The sequence below is a fragment of the Triturus cristatus genome, chromosome 3_2 (assembly GCF_964204655.1).
Source record: "Triturus cristatus chromosome 3_2, aTriCri1.1, whole genome shotgun sequence".
In the NCBI taxonomy this organism is placed as follows: domain Eukaryota; kingdom Metazoa; phylum Chordata; class Amphibia; order Caudata; family Salamandridae; genus Triturus; species Triturus cristatus.
In genome coordinates this window covers 826,447,834-826,468,037 of record NC_140584.1, presented here as the reverse complement: position 1 = coordinate 826,468,037, position 20,204 = coordinate 826,447,834, and the positions used below count along the sequence as shown (strand labels likewise).

Below are 20,204 nucleotides of genomic sequence, written 5' to 3'. Positions count from 1 at the left end.
CCTTTACTTCCCATAACTGTCCCAGTCTTCAACATCTGGTGAAACAGTTTAATCCAGATCTGGGAATCCTCTCCTCCAGGCACCTCCTCGACGCGAGGCACTCTCCTTAATCGAAGCCTTAGGAAAGGATTTCATATATGTCGCTCGAGGTCTAAAATAGCTTGTAGATTCAGACTTTGTCTACCTCTCGAAGTGTAAAGTTCAATTAAAGTTCTAGAAGTACAGTTTACCTTGCAGGACTTGTTTTTCTTGCCATTTTACAGATAGATTTATATATACAGATTGTTTACCTAACGCGCCAGCACGACCACAATGAAGGTGGGTAGAGGAAAAGTAACCCTTTAAGAATATATAGTAATAAGTAATTATTTCACATTTTAGTGTAGCCTTATTGTGGCATCCAGTATCGTTCCTTCAGGGTTGGGTTATTTTCCTTGGACACTGCTAGTAATCACTGCTCTTCCTAGTGCCTATGAGGGGTTCCTTAATGCTTCAGGCTATATGAACAAGAATTCAAGAACGTTGTTCCTTATAATGTCTGGGCATGGTACTTCAGTATATCTCAGTCTGTATTTTTTTAAACAAATGTTTTTTGAGTTTTGAAAGCACACAATGTCTTGCCCTTATATAATGTCAAAATATTTTTTCTCTATGTTGTAATTGTTCTGTTCTGCATGTCTACAACCTCGTTGAAACAACGTGCAGTGTATATTATTACCTAAATGTCCAAAATGTGAGAGAACTCACTTAAACTATCTAGTCTTCAGGGTAGTCAGTGTGTTTCAGACTACATTCCAGATTTGTTAAGGAAGCATTTATTTTTGACTGCACATTGAACGAGTGGAAGAATAAGGATATGTGCACTCAGTTCCTTACTTCATAGAAGAAAAGGGCTTTAATACCCACAAGAAAAATAGAATACACATGAAACTAAGATACACAGTGAAAACCAGAAGTCTTCAACTCTCTAGGCCAGAGTTCTAATCCCAAACAGTGTTATAGCGCCTAGATGCTAAATACTATAACACACAAGTAACATTGCATTATACAGACCATGCTGCACTGGGTTACTCTTCAAAGCTATGATATGAAGCCAAAAGCTCCTTGTCCCACCAACCAAAGCAACAGATGTTCCCATCCTTCCTTGGAGAGGGCACTGTTCTGGTTAGGGGTGCCTGTGGTCTTGGCACAGTTCCTGGAGTCCTACTAGTGCAGTAGCCACTGGGCTAGCTGTATGAGGGTAGTGGCTGGCCAGGACGCCAGTCCATGCTGATACCCTCAGATGACATAAAAGGGGTAGAGCCTTTACCACAGAGCCCACTAGTCGCACTCTAGATTTCCTACTGGCAGGGACCCCACGGGGACGGTGCTGCCTGCTGCTAGCGCAGGACAAGCAAGAACAGAGCTGGAAACTATGCAGGGCCTGACGCAGGGACCAAGGATGCAAATGGTAAGTTCTTCAACTGGGCATTCTCCCTCTCCAGCTACAAAGGGTAACTGGAAGCACCCTCAGGCTTCCACAGAACGGGGAGGGGTCAGAGGCGAAGCAGTTTCACATTCAGTGACAATATGGAGCTTCACCTGTCTCGCTCGATGTTGACATGCAGCAAGGTTCCTTATCTTGAGCATCTGTCTGCAGTCTCCTTGTGTTCCAAAGCAGTCTGGAAGAATGTAAATCCAACCCCCCTAGCTTTCAGCTTTCTCGACAACCCCTTTTATGTGCCTTGTCAGAAAAGAACAGCCTTGAACAACCAACTAGCAGACAAGGCCAGGCTTTCGTCATTCCCTAATTAACAGGCTAATTCAATCAGGGGTCTGCTACTTTTTCATCCTGAGTGCCCCCTCCTCCGATCCTGGGGCTTATTTTCCGCATGTTCACTGAATGATCAGTCCTGTTTGAGGATGGCTCCCTCCTAGTCTCTTGGTACCTTCCAGCCTATCCCTAGAGAAGAGTTTTATTTAACTCCAGACCAAGAGGCACTGACCATTACCCAGCAGAAAGGAAGACGTTGTCCACGCAGAGGGAGTCTTATACAGATAAGAGCTAGTGCCTAATCCAACCCACAGAGCTTCTACAATGAACATGGAAGGACATGGGGAAATTGGAATGTCCAGCAGAACAGATGCCAGATCAGCTCACGAGAAACACAATGGCTTACCATCCTCACCCAGTGACCACACTGGCTCTCAAAACACTCATCCTACTAATGACAGAGGCAAAAAGAACCCAGGTAAGGGAGACTGCACCGAGTTTACCAGGAGGGAATTGGTAATCCACCCCTCCTAAAAGGCACAGGTATCCCTCGGTATAGATTGATGCTGCCACAACTGTCCGTCTACCACAGCCTCGACAGAGTGCAGTAGCCACTCTCTGTAAAAGAGGGGTGCACGATGCATGACCCCTCTACCTAGGAGCCACGCACTACGGTCTTAATCTCAATCTATGGAAACGGGGAGGCCATCCGTGGACAGGCGTGATTGTCATGTTCACGGAGCTAAAGATCAAAAATACTACCGCAACTATACATAGGGCAGGGACGCACACTCTAGAGCCATGCAGAAAACTCTCTGCCCCAACAATGGTATTCACAAATCTGCTGAAAGTTAGTGCATCTGAACGTCCTTACTTCATCTTTCACTCCATCGGACTTCCTAACACTATGCTCGTTATTCTAAAAAGACCCACTTGATTTATATTGTAGGAGCCTTCATCCACAGAAACATGGTCTACAGCACACTCTTTATCTCCAATAGTGCAGTTGCGGTAAACTGACAGACATCCAGTTCCAGGCCAGCAAATCTACTTTGTGCAAACTAGATGCCTACTGTTGCTCCCAAAACAATCTAGAATATTCATAGAGGGCTCTCAACTTTCCAGGTGCAGTTTTTTAGGTCTCGCCTAGGCAGCGCGCATGCACTGCTCTAGGAGAGGGCCTTTAGCCATCGGTCTTCACCTTTCAAGTACTGCACTCGCGCTTGTGGCGGCATCCACTTTTCGGGAGCGAGCAGCGGCGCAGCCATGTTATTTACAAACATATGGCCGCTGCTCGCTCCCACAAGGTGGATGCCGCCACAAGCACGAGTGCTTGAAAAGTGAAGACCGTTTTTTTTCTCTTTAATTGTTGCCCGCATAAAAGGTTAAAAGGTTGTTTTTTAAAACCCTACATACGTTTCCCCGCAGCTCCCGCATGCTTTTTCCTTAAAGCTCAACAATGCCACACCCAAGGGCTTTGTCCTGAGGTCTGTGCTAAGCTCTTACCGTCCAAGCGGACCTTCTCCCGAGGCCAAGGCTGTTAGTAACTCGGACAGTGATTGCCGCTGCTGAATCACAAAGTAGTGCCTTTATTGTGAATATGGAAGATCTCTGCATTCTCCATGGCTGGTGTACTCTGAGACAGACGCCCGCGTCTCTGCCAAGCACTGCCCAGAGGGTACCTTCTGAGCTATGAGCCGCTGGGTTGGTTACATCCAGAGGTATTTTATTTTGTTACCAAGTACACGTTATGGAGTATGGGAGTAGCCCCACAACCAGTGGGCCTGCACTTCTGGTCTCGTTACTGCACACCACAGATGTACGCCTTGTTGCCTGGATTTAAGCAGCATGTTCTCTGAGACATCCGGGGGGTGCTTACTTCCTCCCTCCCAGGTGTATTGTGTGCATACCATGCGGATTCACCCAGGGACCAGCCAGCTTCCGGCCCACTCCGTACTGGAGTCCGGATGGAACGCCCAGTTTCTGTGACGGGGATTTATGTTTATATGTGCAGAGGGTCAGAAACGCTTGGAGTGCTGGAAAGGGTCGCAGTGTGGGGTCTGTGGATTAGAGCTGCAGGAATGCATTGTTTTCTGTTCATTACTTAGTTTCCAATGCCACCTGCTGCTTATCTCGGCTGCAGTAGTTTCAGGTGAGATCCATCCAATCCTCGTGCAGACATCTGTTGGCACAGATGGCTGGCTGCTAAACCATCCCACAGATAAGTCTTTTAGTGATCAACACATATTTGCACCGCTGCCACTCCCTGGACTGTCTGGTCTTCATATCTGATGTCTTTCTTCTTCGCCAGCAGCAGATATACATGCAATCGGTGTTGGCCACCTGGATACTTTGGCAGCCAAATACACAGGCTGCGGGTTTTCTGCCACCTTTTCAAACACTACACTGATGTGGATCAAATGGTTTAATACCATTTGCCCACCCATCTGTGAGGTCGCTGAAGATGTTATTTTCTTTTCCTCTTTATGCCGAGTGGTTCCACTGGGATGCCGCGTTACTTCCCCCAATGCAGAAGAGAGGGCTCTGCTGTATGTTGATGCTCTGTGCTGTGCTCTGTTCATTGTACATTCTGCCATCATCTGTTCCTGCGTTTGTCCCATCCGTGCTTCGGGCTTTGCAACTCTCTGGTGTGGGGCTTTACAGCACCATAAGCAGCCCTTTCAGCTGCAGACTGTCATGCGGCGGCTTTCAGTAGGTGACCCCCGGCCCTCGGTGGAAAGCTGCTGAAGGTAACCAGGCCAGAAAGCTGAGCCCAGGGTCAGTGTTGTAAACAAGGTAACGCCGGGGTCGTGCTTTAATCTGCGCACGCTGGAGTCTTCCCTGCGGCGTTCTGCAGATGTTGCACCGTATGTGCACAGGTGTATGCCAAGGCAATGACCTCCGCCCGAGAAGCCGGGTTTCAGGTTCTTGGGAGATGATGTCAAAGTGGTCCAAGCCCTGGTATCTGCGACTTGGCTGTCCAAACCAAGAGCTGCTCTTTCGCGCCATGTCTGGTGGGCACCCTATGTTTACTGCCCCCTTCTAATTTCACGAATCGGAATTGGTCTTTACTTCATCCGAAACAATTAGAAGAATACTCCCGAGATCCGTGTTTTGTAAAAGAGAGGCCACGAACTGCATATATGATGGCTTCCTAACATGCACCCCTGTCCAGCTGTGTGTGTGTGTGTGTGTGTGTGTGTGCGCGCGCGCGCCTCTGTTTTGCTGTAATCCAATCCATCAGCAAGAAGGCCCCGCTCAAGCCCCATTTATTTTGCTGATCTCGCTGCAGCGGAGACTTCAAAGCAACTGTTTGAGAGCGTCTCGCCCAGCGTCCTCTGCATCTCCGTGCTGTCTGTCGTATTAAACATAGCACTGACTAATTCAAAGACCGCAGCCCGGCGGCTTCACAGACCTTGTAGAGACTCTGTAGATAGGTGTATAGGATCACGTAGTATGATTCGTTTTGTAGGTGCTACGCGTCATTTTCTGTTAGTTCTTCCTTAGCACGAAGTGATGACCTGTTTCTATCGGCCATACCTGTGGAAACATAAAGGAACAACACATATTGTTACGCCATTGCTCAGTATTGTCACTGCTCTCTTAAGCAAATGATAGATATAATTTAGGTGCGCACACGTTCAAAGGCATTCTCTTATAGACTTTGGCCTTAACTGTGATAACTTGTGCTTTGTGATTTTGGTAGCAACATTCACTGGATGTACATGTGTGTATGGGACTTGTATGACACGGCTCAAGGTCTGAAGCAGCGATCTGCAGCTTAGCACGTGGCACACTGGATCAGTCCCTAACTTTTCTACAAACCATTGGATCTGGACTCAAAATCTGGCCAGTGCTTTACACAAATACTAAACTGATGGGTTATGCACAACAGAGGCCTTTTTTAACAGTTTTGAATGTCTTAATGGGTTTTTTGTGAGTGAGACTTGTTCTTCTAGCAGAGGGGTGCTTGTGGGCTCTGCAGCATCTCTTCCTGAGAGGCGCCTTTCTGAGTTTTGGGTAAGGGGTGACTTTACATGACTGAACAACAGTTGTCTTAACCTGGTGTCAGTGATTCCTGTAAACGCTTTAGATCGCTATCGAGGTCTGGGTGTAATCATATAAACACTGGGTTGCTGTGACCCTTTCCCCCTTTGTACGATGTTATCCACGACCTTTTGAAAATACTAAACTTATGTACACCTGGAAGGGCTTTCATTTGGCCCTTTTCATCCACTGATCTGTTGTTGTTCACATTTTTCTTTTCCCCATTACAGTAAGCGCTATATACATACAGTTACAGTTCACAGCCTGATGCACTGGCTCATCTCCCTTCATCTCCCTTCAGCCACAGGCTAATTTAATGGTAAGGGATGGCATTTTACTATTTTGCAAGGAGCACACAGACCCACCCATCTGTCCTTTCCGCGCCAAGGACTAGTTATTGGCAATGTGTGCTCTTTGAGAGCAAGAAAATATTTTGTAGCCAGTTTTATTTTTTTTGTATTGATCAGGACAGCTACTGGGGTGGCAGAGTGGGCTAAAGAACGGTGATGGATCAAACCCAGATCTGTTGACTGGGTGCGAGTGTTTGATTGGTTCTGATGCTCCGTCCATCACCACCCCCTTTTGTACCGCTTTGTTCGCCATAAGTTGGCAGGGTATGCTCAGACGTGAGTCCCTTGCTCACTTTGCCACTGGATTCAAGCAAGCCTGGCTGAAGACGGCTGAAATGCCAGAAACCGGTCCTAGGAAGCTTGTTTCCGGTCCAGGGAAGGCATGGCTTGGCAGTTCGGGCTGGACTGTTCCCATGAGGCACAGGGTCAGACTGATTTGCATATGGCCATGTCTGAACTGGGGTGGCAGAGTGGGCTAAAGAACGGTGATGGATCAAACCCAGATCTGTTGACTGGGTGTGAGTGTTTGATTGGTTCTGATGCTCCGTCCATCACCACCCCCTTTTGTACCGCTTTGTTCGCCAAAGTTGGCAGGGTATGCTCAGACGTGAGTCCCTTGCTCACTTTGCCACTGGATTCAAGCAAGCCTGGCTGAAGATGGCTGAAATGCCAGAAACCGGTCCTAGGAAGCTTGTTTCCGGTCCAGGGAAGGCATGGCTTGGCAGTTCGGGCTGGACTGTTCCCATGAGGCACAGGGTCAGACTGATTTGCATATGGCCATGTCTGAACTGGGGTGGCAGAGTGGGCTAAAGAACGGTGATGGATCAAACCCAGATCTGTTGACTGGGTGTGAGTGTTTGATTGGTTCTGATGCTCCGTCCATCACCACCCCCTTTTGTACCGCTTTGTTCGCCATAAGTTGGCAGGGTATGCTCAGACGTGAGTCCCTTGCTCACTTTGCCACTGGATTCAAGCAAGCCTGGCTGAAGACGGCTGAAATGCCAGAAACCGGTCCTAGGAAGCTTGTTTCCGGTCCAGGGAAGGCATGGCTTGGCAGTTCGGGCTGGACTGTTCCCATGAGGCACAGGGTCAGACTGATTTGCATATGGCCATGTCTGAACTGGGGTGGCAGAGTGGGCTAAAGAACGGTGATGGATCAAACCCAGATCTGTTGACTGGGTGTGAGTGTTTGATTGGTTCTGATGCTCCGTCCATCACCACCCCCTTTTGTACCGCTTTGTTCGCCATAAGTTGGCAGGGTATGCTCAGACGTGAGTCCCTTGCTCACTTTGCCACTGGATTCAAGCAAGCCTGGCTGAAGACGGCTGAAATGCCAGAAACCGGTCCTAGGAAGCTTGTTTCCGGTCCAGGGAAGGCATGGCTTGGCAGTTCGGGCTGGACTGTTCCCATGAGGCACAGGGTCAGACTGATTTGCATATGGCCATGTCTGAACTGGGGTGGCAGAGTGGGCTAAAGAACGGTGATGGATCAAACCCAGATCTGTTGACTGGGTGCGAGTGTTTGATTGGTTCTGATGCTCCGTCCATCACCACCCCCTTTTGTACCACTTTGTTCGCCATAAGTTGGCAGGGTATGCTCAGACGTGAGTCCCTTGCTCACTTTGCCACTGGATTCAAGCAAGCCTGGCTGAAGACGGCTGAAATGCCAGAAACCGGTCCTAGGAAGCTTGTTTCCGGTCCAGGGAAGGCATGGCTTGGCAGTTCGGGCTGGACTGTTCCCATGAGGCACAGGGTCAGACTGATTTGCATATGGCCATGTCTGAACTGGGGTGGCAGAGTGGGCTAAAGAACGGTGATGGATCAAACCCAGATCTGTTGACTGGGTGTGAGTGTTTGATTGGTTCTGATGCTCCGTCCATCACCACCCCCTTTTGTACAGGACCGCTCCTCAACAATAAGGTTTTAGAGAAAATACCTCAAAATAAGCATTCACAAAGCCGTAAGGATGGCGGGCTAATACCAGATCTATTGGCTTTGCCAGTGCTTATAGGAAATTGGTAAGTAGCTTGCTTTGGCTGATATATCTGTTAGGTGATGTTCACTTTGTTTGTTTGTGATGGTAACAAACTTCCTTGGCAAGCAGCATTGTCTGTACCAGGGGCGAGGGCACAAGACAGACCACATAAAATCTTTTACTTAGTCACATGATCCTTGTTTTGGGTAAAATCATGAGTAAGATGTTGAGGATTCTATTTTAATTGCTGGTTCTTGTTTGGGACCCGGAGTACTTAAAGTTTTCAGAGACCCCCTCTTTTTTATTTTTTTTTATTTTTTTTTAATTGATTTTACACAACAATCAGCCAGGCATTATAATGAGATACATTATCATAGTGGTACATGGCATAATTACATACATTTGCAACCAGTATAGAAGAATACACATTGATAGTGCCGAAGCACTATGAGAATCCTTGCGAGTCGTTACATAGAATTCTAAAATCGGTAACTGAATCTCCAATTGCAAACAAGTACGGATAATATCCAGCTCTTGTTCCTATACCAGAAGTCTAGTAAAACATACCGTGATTAATCAAATCTATCAGTGCTCAATACATTTATAACAACTTAACTAAAACTTACCCATCCTTCCCTCCCCGCATGCCCGGCAATAAGTATTTATAGTAGCATTTTCACATTTCCATATCTGAATTCGTGTGTATCTCAGTTCCACAATCTGACTTAGGTACACTGTACAGTCCTGTTAATTATACAATGTAACAACCCATGGATAATGTGGGGAGCCCATGCGACACATAGCAGTGGTCTAAGCCCCCAATCTATAATAACAGTACACCCTAGTAGGATAATATATCTATTGCAGCATATTCCTCCAGCATTGTATTCCAGCTCAGCGAGATAGGTGTTTTTCTTAGGCCTCTATATTCCTCTCTTTTTAGTTCAGCCCCCTCAGCCCTTCCCCCATCTCACCACTTCCGCATGATAGTCCTGTATGAACGGGGCTCTAGCGGCTTTCCATCGTGTGGTTATGGCTCTTTTAGCTAGAAGTAGGGCAAGGTTGGCAAATCGAGAGGCGGGATTACCCTTCTTTTCATGAGGCCCTAGTCCCAGTATGCAATATTCCAAGGTGACAGTATGGCGCCCCGGGGCTACATCCGCCAGTAGTTTGCACACTGCCGCCCAGTAGTACCCTAGTCTGGGGCAATCCCATACCATGTGTATCAATCCCGCATTGGGTGCATGACAGCGCGGGCAGGTATCATTTGCTCCCGGAAACATAGTGCTCAATCTGCGTGGTGTTAAATAAGCTCTGTGTAGCAACATCAATTGGATAAATTTAAATCTAGGATTACGAGACACCTTCCTGGGGTATCCCACTATAGTGTCCCATTCCTTAACTGTAAACTCACGGCTTACGTCATCTTCCCATCTGTCGCGTACCATTCGTAAGGAGATCGCTGTCTCAGTCCGAATGCTGTTGGTGAGCCATTTTGGCAGTCGTGCTCCGTGTCCCATTAGGTATTGCATTGTAAGTAGGGCATTTGTGGTCGGTTCAGTATCCCCGGTGGCCATGTGATCCGTATATATCTGGATACATGTGCGTGTAATAGGAACATTGTATCGGGGGCACCGTGTACGCGCACAAATGTTTCATGAGGCATTAAGACACCCTCTGAATAGAACTCTCCTATCGTGGTGACGGCCGCATCAGTCCATGCTTGCAGAGCTCGGTTAGTGGTCAGTCCCGATCGTGTAGAGATACCCAGTAGCGGGATAGTGGGGGCATATGGTGTTGTCCGTCCAGTGTATCTCACCACACTCCTCCAGTAAGTAATGGCTAACTTCAATAAGTGTGGTGTCGATGCTGGTAGGGGGGGCCTGAGGTAGTAAAAGCCTGTGGATAATCCCCTTGTCCCCATCTCGTGGTGTCATGTCCAATCCATGCAAGTTACGTCCTGCAAGCCAATAAGCTACCCACTGCAATTGGCTAGCGTAGAAATATGCACGTAAATCCGGCACTCCCATCCCCCCTTGTTTCGTAGTTAATTTCAATTTCGCTAGGCTAATACGCCTTCGCCCAGTGCCCCACACCAGATCTATCACCAGAGAGTTCAATACTTTAAAGATCCTCGAGGGGACAAGGATAGGTAGAATTGTGAAATAATAAAGGAGCCACGGTAGCAGCACCATTTTCGTGATGGCTACTCTGCCTGCTACCGAAAGGGGCAGCGAAACCCAGAATTGGATTTGAGATCTGAGCGCAGCTATCGCGCATGATAAGTTGCCATCTAAGAGGTCCGTGGCATTGCGGTAAATCTGTATTCCGAGATATTTAAAAGTATCAGGCGCCATTTGGAATGTCCAGGGGCCGACTTTAAAGGGACCGTTCCTCACAGAGTTATCAAAGAAATACGCATATGACTTAGCAGCATTAATAGCCAGTCCAGAAAGGTCTTGAAACGACTCAAATATGGAAGGCATGGGGTGAGGGTCGGCCTCCATGTCTTTGATATAAAGAATGAGATCATCTGCGTATGCTGAGACAGTGTGAGATGTGCGACCCCGCGCTATTCCCCTACAGGTTGCAAAAACACAGAGTCTGTATAGAAGCGGTTCAAGAGCCAGGATAAACAACAATGGCGACAAGGGGCAGACCTGCCTGGTTCCCCAAGCCACCGTATATTTTCCTAAAATATGCTGGCCCGTGCGCGCCCGTGCGGTGGGGTTTGTGTATAGTAGGCGCACCCATGCTATATATTCGTCCGGTATACCAAATCGTACAAGGGCATAGAACATATAGTCCCAGCGCAAAGAGTTGAATGCCTGTCTCAAATCAAGTGATATGCATCCTTCCTCGGTACCTGTGCCAAGTGTGCCCAGCATGACCTGGTATGAGTCGTCTGATATTAAGTGCCGTATTTCTACCCGGTACAAACCCACATTGATCAGTGTGTATTAGTGTAGGGATAAACTGGCCAACAACTTGCTCAGGATCTTATAGTCCGTATTTAGAAGTGATAGAGGTCTGTAGCTCGAGATAAGTAAACCATCCCTCCCCGGCTTTAATAAAGAGACCACTAATGCCTGCAGGGCAGCAGCAGGGAGCCCACCCGCTTCCAACGACTCTTGATATATGCATTGCAAGCGAGGAATCAGCAGGTCTGCATACACCGCATAAAATTCGACCGGTAAGCAATCACTCCCTGGGGTTTTATTACGCGGTAAAGCCCTAATAGCCGAATTTCCGCCCCCGTTATTGGCCGTGTTAGTTCGTCACGTTGTTGTTGTGTGAGTTGTGGTAGGCGTATTCCGTCGAAAAAGGGTTTGAAAAACGGTGTCAGTAAGTCCAGGCAGTGGACCATAAAGTCGTTCGTAGTCGTCCCTAAACGCGTTATTGATGTCTAATTGCGTGTTCACCACAGCATCCACACTGTTCCGGATTTCCAATATGGGTGTTGGGAGAGGGGCATTACGAACCAACCGTGCTAGCAATGGCCCTATCCGCCTGTGTATGTTGTTTCTGTATATATAGCCGGTAATCAACAACATTTAGCTCATCAAGTAGTTCAGCGTATTGAATGTTAGCCTCCCCTAGTTGTGTCAGTTGTTCATTCGTCTCCGAGGCCTCCCCTTCCAGTGCAGCCAAGGTACCCTCAAGCTCTGTAAGCCGTTCTATTAGAGCAATTCAAACTCCTGTCTTAGTGCCTATTGCCACTCCCCTGATGACCGTTTTAAAGGCATCCCATTCCGTCTGGCGAGTACTAGCGGATCCCGCATTTTCCAAGAAATAGTGATCAATCGCCTCCGATAGGGCATGGCAGAAGACCGGGTCTTCCAGCATTATGGGTTGCAGCTTCCAAGTCGGTATTGGAGTTTGAACCCTGCCCCACTGCAAGGTTAATTCCACCGGGTTATGGTCTGATAGGGTTTTACCCATATGGAGTACAGAAGTAATGGACCCCATCAGGGTACCGGAACAGAGGGACCGATCTATCCGGGTGTGTAGCCTGTGTGGTGGTGAATAAAAGGAATACTCCCTGTACTCTGGATGTTTAGCCTGCCATGAGTCTCGAAGTTCCCATCCCTCTGTCCACCTCTTAAGTGCCTCAGCTTGTTTTTTGCTTTCTGTAGCATGTAATGGGGGGTGGGACCTGTCTAAGTCAACATCTAATACAGCATTAAAGTCGCCTCCTATCACCCAAGGATACTTGGCCCAGTCTGTCAAGGCTGCGCTCAGTGTAGCTAGGTACTTGTCTTGATCAATGTTTGGTGCATATATGCAACCCATGACCACATGAGCCCCGTCCAACATTACATGAAGTAACACATATCTGCCGTTGATGGCTATTTTCTGCTCTAGGAGTCTGAAAGGGACACTGCTTCACATCCACACCGCCGCCCCCCTAGAGAAAGCCAAGTACGTAGTAGCAAACAGTTGCCCTCTCCACTTCCTCTGCAACTTGGCTACCTCATCAGCATTAAGGTGGGTTTCTTGTAGGTAAGCTATAGCAACCTTCCGTCTATTCAGTTTTGCCAGGATACGGTGTCTTTTATGGACAGAGCCCATGCCCCTCACGTTCCAGGTGCAGTAAGTGTATTTATTATGTAATTCAGAGACCCCCTCATAGTAGTAAGTCTTCCTTCCTAGTTAGCTGCAATAGGCACTTTAGACAATGAGAACCTCCTTTACATGGTGCTGAAATGTTGCAGTGCTGTTGCCTTGCATCAAGGCACTTGTCTTTTTGTCTGTGCATTAAAAAGCTGTGGAATGTGCCCATAAATGTTTCCTGACGCAGGCATGCATTCCTAAATCAGGCTGCTTAACCCAGTCCATAGTAATTGTATAGCTCTTCAATCCCTGGGGCACAGCACTCAGGATAATGTGCTGCACATCAAAACAGTTATAAGGTCCCAAAGGCGAGACCTATTGGCTATGCCAATGCTTGTTTTAATCCCCATCTACCTACAACTTGATGGAGGCTTTAATATCTGAGTGGAAGTTTCCTCTATCCCTTCTACTAAAAAAGATTTCATCTTTGTAACAGTGCTAGCTTAGGGTTTATGTCTGGAAGCCAACAAGTATGATACTGGATAAGTATGAAAATGGAATATGACCTCTTGAGGTTTTAGGGGTCCCTGTGACTCTGTAGAATGAGTTTGAGTTTGAGTTTAAATCACTTGTAAAGCGCGCGTACACCAGATGGTTTCATGGTGCTGTGGTTCGCTGAGCCTCAATGAGCAGGGGGGAGACCAGGGAGGAGAAAGAAAATCCTTGGGGGAAGGCCTGTGAGAAAAGATAGGTTTTTAATGCTTTTCGAAACAGTGGATATTGGGTGAGGGACCTAAGGTGAAGCGGAAGTGAATTCCAGAAGGTGGGGGCAATGGTGGAAAATTTGGAACCACCCCATTTTTTTCGGCGAAACCTGGGGATAGTCAACAGATGTTGGGAGGATGATCTCAATTCCCTAGCAGGGGTATAGGTTCTTATCTCAGAAGAGATAAAGGCGGGGGCGGATCCTGACTGAGCCTGAAAAGAGATACAACCCACTTTGAACAATGAGCGTTCACGAATAGGGAGCCAGTGGAGGGATTTCAGAAGTGGGGTGACGTGATGTGACTTGGTCAGCTTATAGACTAGCCGAGCGGCCTGGTTCTGCACCAGTTGAAGCCGTCGAACGTTGTAAGCGGGCATACCACAGTATAAGGCGTTGCCGTAATCTAGTCTAGAGACGACCATAGCCAGTACAATGAGTTTAAGGGCAGGGAAAGAGAAAAAGCGGGATACCTTGCGGATAGTGCGGAGGGAAAGGAAGGAAGAGGACGCCACAGCACTCACCTTGGAGTGCAAAGTGAGTTGATCATTTATCTTGAAACCGAGCGCTTTGACAGAAGGAGAGGGGAAAGGGGGTGGAACCCAAGGAAGGGGGCCAAAAGAGAGGAGACCAAGGATTGGCACAACCACCTGTCAAAACCAATTCGGTTTCGGAATGACACGAAGCAGAAGATTGGTGCAGGACTTGGATGTGGAGGTGCCAGGAAGCAGAGTTGAACAGTGCAGTAGAGTGTTTGTGGAGAGATGTGGAGTGCAGTATCTGGTGTAGTATTACACCATTAAAAGTTGTTAGCTGGGACAGGCCCTTATTGAAAGAACAGTGGAACTGAAAAGTGATGGAATAGCATTCAGAGCACTAATCCCAAAGATAAACAGACGAGAAACATCACGGTTTATCCAAATACACCCTCTGCTCCACCGATACCAACATCCAGGGACATTTCCACGACCAGGTGAAAGGGGTCAGTAGACGGATCATTTTCCCATACTCCCGAGTGGTGTATAGCGGCTGCTGTGGGCTCCCCCACCAGGAAGGGAATGAGGGTCTCCAAACCCCAGCTGAGTAGCAAAGGCATCCCTGGTTATGGTGCAGTCAGGACCCTTATATCCATCATTACGTGTGCCATTGCACCTGCTGCACTAATGCTAGCTGTCCCATCCTCCACCTCTGGTGACCGCTCGTGAGTTGTGGAACAGTCTTTCTCCTCACATTTGCAAGACTTTCATTCTGATGTGCTTCAACCACCGCACTTCGCACACAACTCAACACTTTCCACGCACACATCCGTACCATCACCTCCACACACCTCCTGTGCCATTCCAGCGCTTTCCTCTTTGATCACTTCTATAACCAGGCATCAAACTCACCTTTTCGTGTTTTTATACCTGCTTGATCTCGAACTCTAACTTGTTCTAAAGTTCCCCGTTGCTGAGGCAATGTTTGCAACGTGTCCTCTACCAATTGAAATGTGCTTACAATGAACAGCTTCTTTTCAGGGTGAAAGTCCAATCATTTTTCCGCAAGATAATCTGTACCCATAATATTGCTAAACCGTTGTGTGTTTTCTAAGACCTTGGGTAACTTTGTTTGGCTTTGGCTCAGAATGAAGACATAGCTATCTCTGTGTACTGCTTTTAATCAGTTGTATTCATTCAAGGTCCAAAAACAGTAATGGTCATTCCACCCTAACAAATCCTTTAAAAACAAATATTTATCAAAACTAGAAGCCAGCAACCCGTAGCACATTTCCATATTCAAATTACTTGTATAATTTCCCTAAATGATCTGAGAAAAAGGAAGACTACCATACCAGGGGGCCCTGGGGAGTGACTCAGCAATTTCGCAGTTGGTGTCTTTTAGCGAGGCTGGGCGTTACTGAGCGGTGATACAGGCCTGATGCGTAGTCACAGACGCTTTACCCAAAGGTAGGAAAAACTTGTATACGCTTTTGAGGAGCAAGGCCAGCACACTGAGTGCTCCAAGTTTCAGAGGGAAGCCAAGAGGCTGCTTAGTTTGCTTTTAATGGCACTGGAGACCTGTTTCACTGATGTTTGAGTGGTGAGTTATCCATGTATCTGGTCAGTGTGGAATACTGAATTTTTTTACCGGGGATGAATCATGACCCGTCTGCTCCTCTGGAAGTTCCTACTTGAATATGGGCTGCTAATATTGGAAGAATGAATCCTATTTATACATTATCCGTGTGGATGCCTCTTTGCAAGTTAAATATAGCTCTACGATTCTTCAATCTGTGTCTGATTTATTAACTCCATTGGGAACTGGCTGACATGTTTCTCTGCTCATAAAATGCACATTTTGCTATTTCAAGCTGATGAACCAGCTCCAGATGTGAAAATCTCAATTTACTGTAGCTCGGCGCTGTTCAGACTTTGGTGAATTTGTAGAGAAAGACAAGCCAAGTGATACTGGGACGAAATGTAATTTTCAGAACTAAGAATATTTCCCTCCATTTTTGTGTGTGTGGTATGCTGTTTCTTTTTGTGATTGTCACCTTGAGGAGCACAGAAGTACCAAATATGATTTAGTTTGGTGCGCTGTTACCTTTTTTCATCATTGTTCTGGCTCTTATAAGGTTCTGTTCTGTGTGGAGAGACAAATTATTACCCTCTGGCCGGTCCTGCATTTGGTCACAATGACCAACAATAGGCAATCCAGAATGCTCCCTTGTTTGATTTTAGTTTGGGTTTGAGACCTATTGTGGCATTATCCACCGACTGACCCTCTTAAGTTGTTCTTTTTCCCAAGCCCTCTGCTCCCATTTTCAGAATGCTTGCTCAACCAGAAATAGACTTCCTGATTTTAAAGCACTACCTGCGGACTACTCTGCCTCCTTTTTTGTGGTATTGATAGATTCAATTCCATAACCATATTTGTTATATGTACAATTGATTGAAATGTGTTTTCCATACATATGCTTTTAAACTGCCTGGATTTGAAAGACTAGGGAGGGGTTCTGAAAGGGCGTCGTGTGCCTATCTTCACTGCGTGTGTATCGTTAGTGAGGGCAACCAGGAAGTGTATCTCTGACTGTAAGGAAAGACCAAAGTCTATGTTAATTTTTAGGTCTGGCATGACAGCACAGCTGTGTGGCCTATTGTAACCATTTTTTTAAAAATATGCCTAAAGTGGGTTTACTCTTCTAGACTGAGGGAATCGCACCTCATTCTATTGGCTGTTTCGTATATCATTCCACCTCCTAAGGAGGGCTTGCATTGTAATGCCTGAGGAACTATTTGCAAATATTACATTTTGTAACTCATACATGTTATATACCGACAGCTATCTTTTTTGCTTTGTTTTTTTTATTACTACAGGCTTTCTTTAATATGTTAGTCAAGGTTCAAAATGCAAGCCACACAGTTTGGCTCTGCCAGTGCTTGTATTTTTTAAGCCGAGGCTCTGATAGCCAAGCCCCAAAACATCTCGATGCTACTTGGCAAAAAAATAGGAAAGTAGAACATCCTGGAAAGTTCTTAACCTTTAGGTTTAATGATTTGGAAGAATCTTGAGTTCATCCTGCTTCAGGCCACAGCTAGACTTGATTGCTAGCGCTCTCCAACATGGAAAATACAGAAAACGAGACACTGACCAATTACCAGAAAATTGGCCTAAGTTGGGGGGGGGGGGGGATGAGGTGCGTGATGGGACAGAGGAGATGGACAGGGTCTTGACCTGGCTGGAGGGGTCCAGTCAGGGACATCTTCAGGATTTTAGGGACCCTGGGCCAGACGTGTTTTGGAGGTCCTTGTTCAGGAAAGTTTTGAATGTATGATCCAGTTTCAGCGCTTTCATGCCTCACTGACCGGGCACAGGCACACTTATCCACATTCTAAATGTGTTTACGTCTAATATTCAGGCATAGTGACGCGTGTTTTCAATATTGTAACACAGCTGAAGCTCACTAATATTACTACAAATAATCCATGTGGCATCCTCCCATTCCTCACATGTGTGGTCCCACTTTAGATCTAAAAGAAACTTTTTATGGATGTTGCATAAAACATCAACAGAACACTTCTCTGCAGAATGTATGTAATAGGCTGTCACACATCGCCTATATTAAACATTTATTAAGGTAAAACAGTATTTAAAACACTGTTTAAGAAATCTTCTAGGTCATCAGGTCAAGACTCTCGCCAGAACAGAGCTGGCTTTTTCAGCCCCCCCAAAAAAGGCTGGGGCCCTGGACCAGAGCCCCCTTTGCCCATGCCTGAAAACCTCTTGAGTCCATGGAGGAGTCGTGCGTCCTTATCATAATGAAAACTAGGACACGAGTTTGTGTGTGTGTGTGTGTGTGTGGGTGTGGGTGGGGGGGGTTCTTCCAGCGCCTCTTACATTGAACCGCATACACACCCTGTCTAAGAACTCCCTTCACAACAAGCAGGTGGTGAAGAGAGGTACTGTTAGTTTTCTTGCCATGCAGTTCTTTACCTCTGTAAAAGAAGCTTACACTGGTTCTGCCTTGTTGTTTCGGTTTTTTTTTTAAATAAGGAAATCGTGCACTGTTGCTTCGTGTCATGTTCCTGAGTGTGAGGGAGGGGTGTCTGGTGTGCACTGATGCAGCCTCAGTTGTAGCCCCTGCAGTCAATGGGAAGCATTCATTCTTGAGGGGGGAGGGTCTGTCGAGTGGGGGGGAAGGAGAGGTGTGCGCTGCTGCAGCTCCTACTGTGTGATTGATGGAAGCATGCATTGGTTCATTCGCCCAGTGAGAGAGAGGGAAGCTTGCACAGTGGCTGTCCTGCCGCTGTCTTGTTTTTACCAAGAAAGTTTGCATATCTGCTTTCGTGTGTGTGTCTGTCTGTCTGTGGACTATGCTCCATCCCCGGCTGTCCCTGATAAATCGTATTTGTTATGTACCTAGTTTGTGTGTGACGCAAGTAGTTGTATTTATGGGGGTATGTTGTGTGTAAGGGAAGAATGCACTGGTACTGACTGGGGGAGGCCTGTACTGTACTGTGTTTTGAAAAGCTATCTCCCCCGCCCCCTTTGGATGGTGATGCACAGGGGAGGCCTATATTGTGTTGTGTATTGCCTGCGCCCCCGCCCTCTTTGGACGGTGATGCAGTCACTCAGTCAGGGGCGCCTGGTTCGGTTCATGTCTGAGAGCAGACGCAGTCACGCGGTCACGCAGGCGGCCAGTCTCTCCCGAGGGGGCTTGCATTGTAACGCCTGAGGAACTATTTGCAAATATTACATTTTGTAACTCATACATGTGTTATATACCGACAGCTATCTTTTTTGCTTTGTTTTTTTTTATTACTACAGGCTTTCTTTAATATGTTAGTCAAGGTTCAAAATGCAAGCCACACAGTTTGGCTCTGCCAGTGCTTGTATTTTTTAAGCCGAGGCTCTGATAGCCAAGCCCCAAAACATCTCGATGCTACTTGGCAAAAAAATAGGAAAGTAGAACATCCTGGAAAGTTCTTAACCTTTAGGTTTAATGATTTGGAAGAATCTTGAGTTCATCCTGCTTCAGGCCACAGCTAGACTTGATTGCTAGCGCTCTCCAACATGGAAAATACAGAAAACGAGACACTGACCAATTACCAGAAAATTGGCCTAAGTTGGGGGAGGGGGGGATGAGGTGCGTGATGGGACAGAGGAGATGGACAGGGTCTTGACCTGGCTGGAGGGGTCCAGTCAGGGACATCTTCAGGATTTTAGGGACCCTGGGCCAGACGTGTTTTGGAGGTCCTTGTTCAGGAAAGTTTTGAATGTATGATCCAGTTTCAGCGCTTTCATGCCTCACTGACCGGGCACAGGCACACTTATCCACATTCTAAATGTGTTTACGTCTAATATTCAGGCATAGTGACGCGTGTTTTCAATATTGTAACACAGCTGAAGCTCACTAATATTACTACAAATAATCCATGTGGCATCCTCCCATTCCTCACATGTGTGGTCCCACTTTAGATCTAAAAGAAACTTTTTATGGATGTTGCATAAAACATCAACAGAACACTTCTCTGCAGAATGTATGTAATAGGCTGTCACACATCGCCTATATTAAACATTTATTAAGGTAAAACAGTATTTAAAACACTGTTTAAGAAATCTTCTAGGGGAGGAGCCTAGCGCGCAACCAAGATGGCCGCGTAGGTGCGAAGCTCCCGAGGACCTTCGCGACCTCCTGAATTAATCCTGATTATATCCTGTCTTTGATGAGGGGACTGTGTCTGTGTACCCGAGCTGAGGCGGCACCCGTTTTCCGTTTTCGAATCGGACCCCGGACACTGGTGGGAGCACCGATCGAAGATTGCGGCCTTCTCCGCGCCGGCCCCCCGGATTGGAGTTGTGGGGCGATCCGGGGACAAAGCGAACAACAGCGGCGGGCAGGGCTGGATGACTCGCGTACCCCGCGCTTTCACTTTCGCTTTTGCGCCCTCCTTGCCCTCAAGCGAGGTAGGGTTGCGGAGCGGGGTGCGGTGGTGTGGCCTTGTCCCTGTGCCCGGCTGACCCGCCGGCTGTGAGTTGTCCTGCGGTCCAGTGGTCACCCCCCCCCGGAACCCGTGAACTGGTTTATCGGCCCTTTTGAGGAGATTGGCACGACTTTGGGAGTGCGACATGTCCACAAAGCAAGATGGCGACCGGGCCAAGGTGAAATCGACCCGCCGCGGCCCGGCACATCAGTCAAACAGTATGGACCGCTACACCCTCCAGAAGGGATCCCCAGAGGCACAGCGTACATCCCCCGCGGGCCCGGCTGAGGCGTCTGCTC

General features: G+C 47.3%; 1 protein-coding gene across 3 annotated transcripts in view; it reads left to right on the top strand.

The window, feature by feature from the left end:
- The window catches only part of MYO1C (myosin IC), a 416,904-nt gene that overhangs the window by 51,959 nt on the left and 344,741 nt on the right, over nt 1-20,204 (top strand). The window contains exon 1 of one of the 3 annotated variants that reach the window (XM_085649051.1): nt 15,308-15,387. The exons of the other annotated variants lie outside the window; for them this stretch is intronic. The gene's annotated coding sequence lies outside the window, so the exon portion shown is untranslated. Of the gene's footprint in view, nt 1-15,307; nt 15,388-20,204 lie in introns of those variants that run through there. 3 annotated transcript variants of the gene reach the window in all.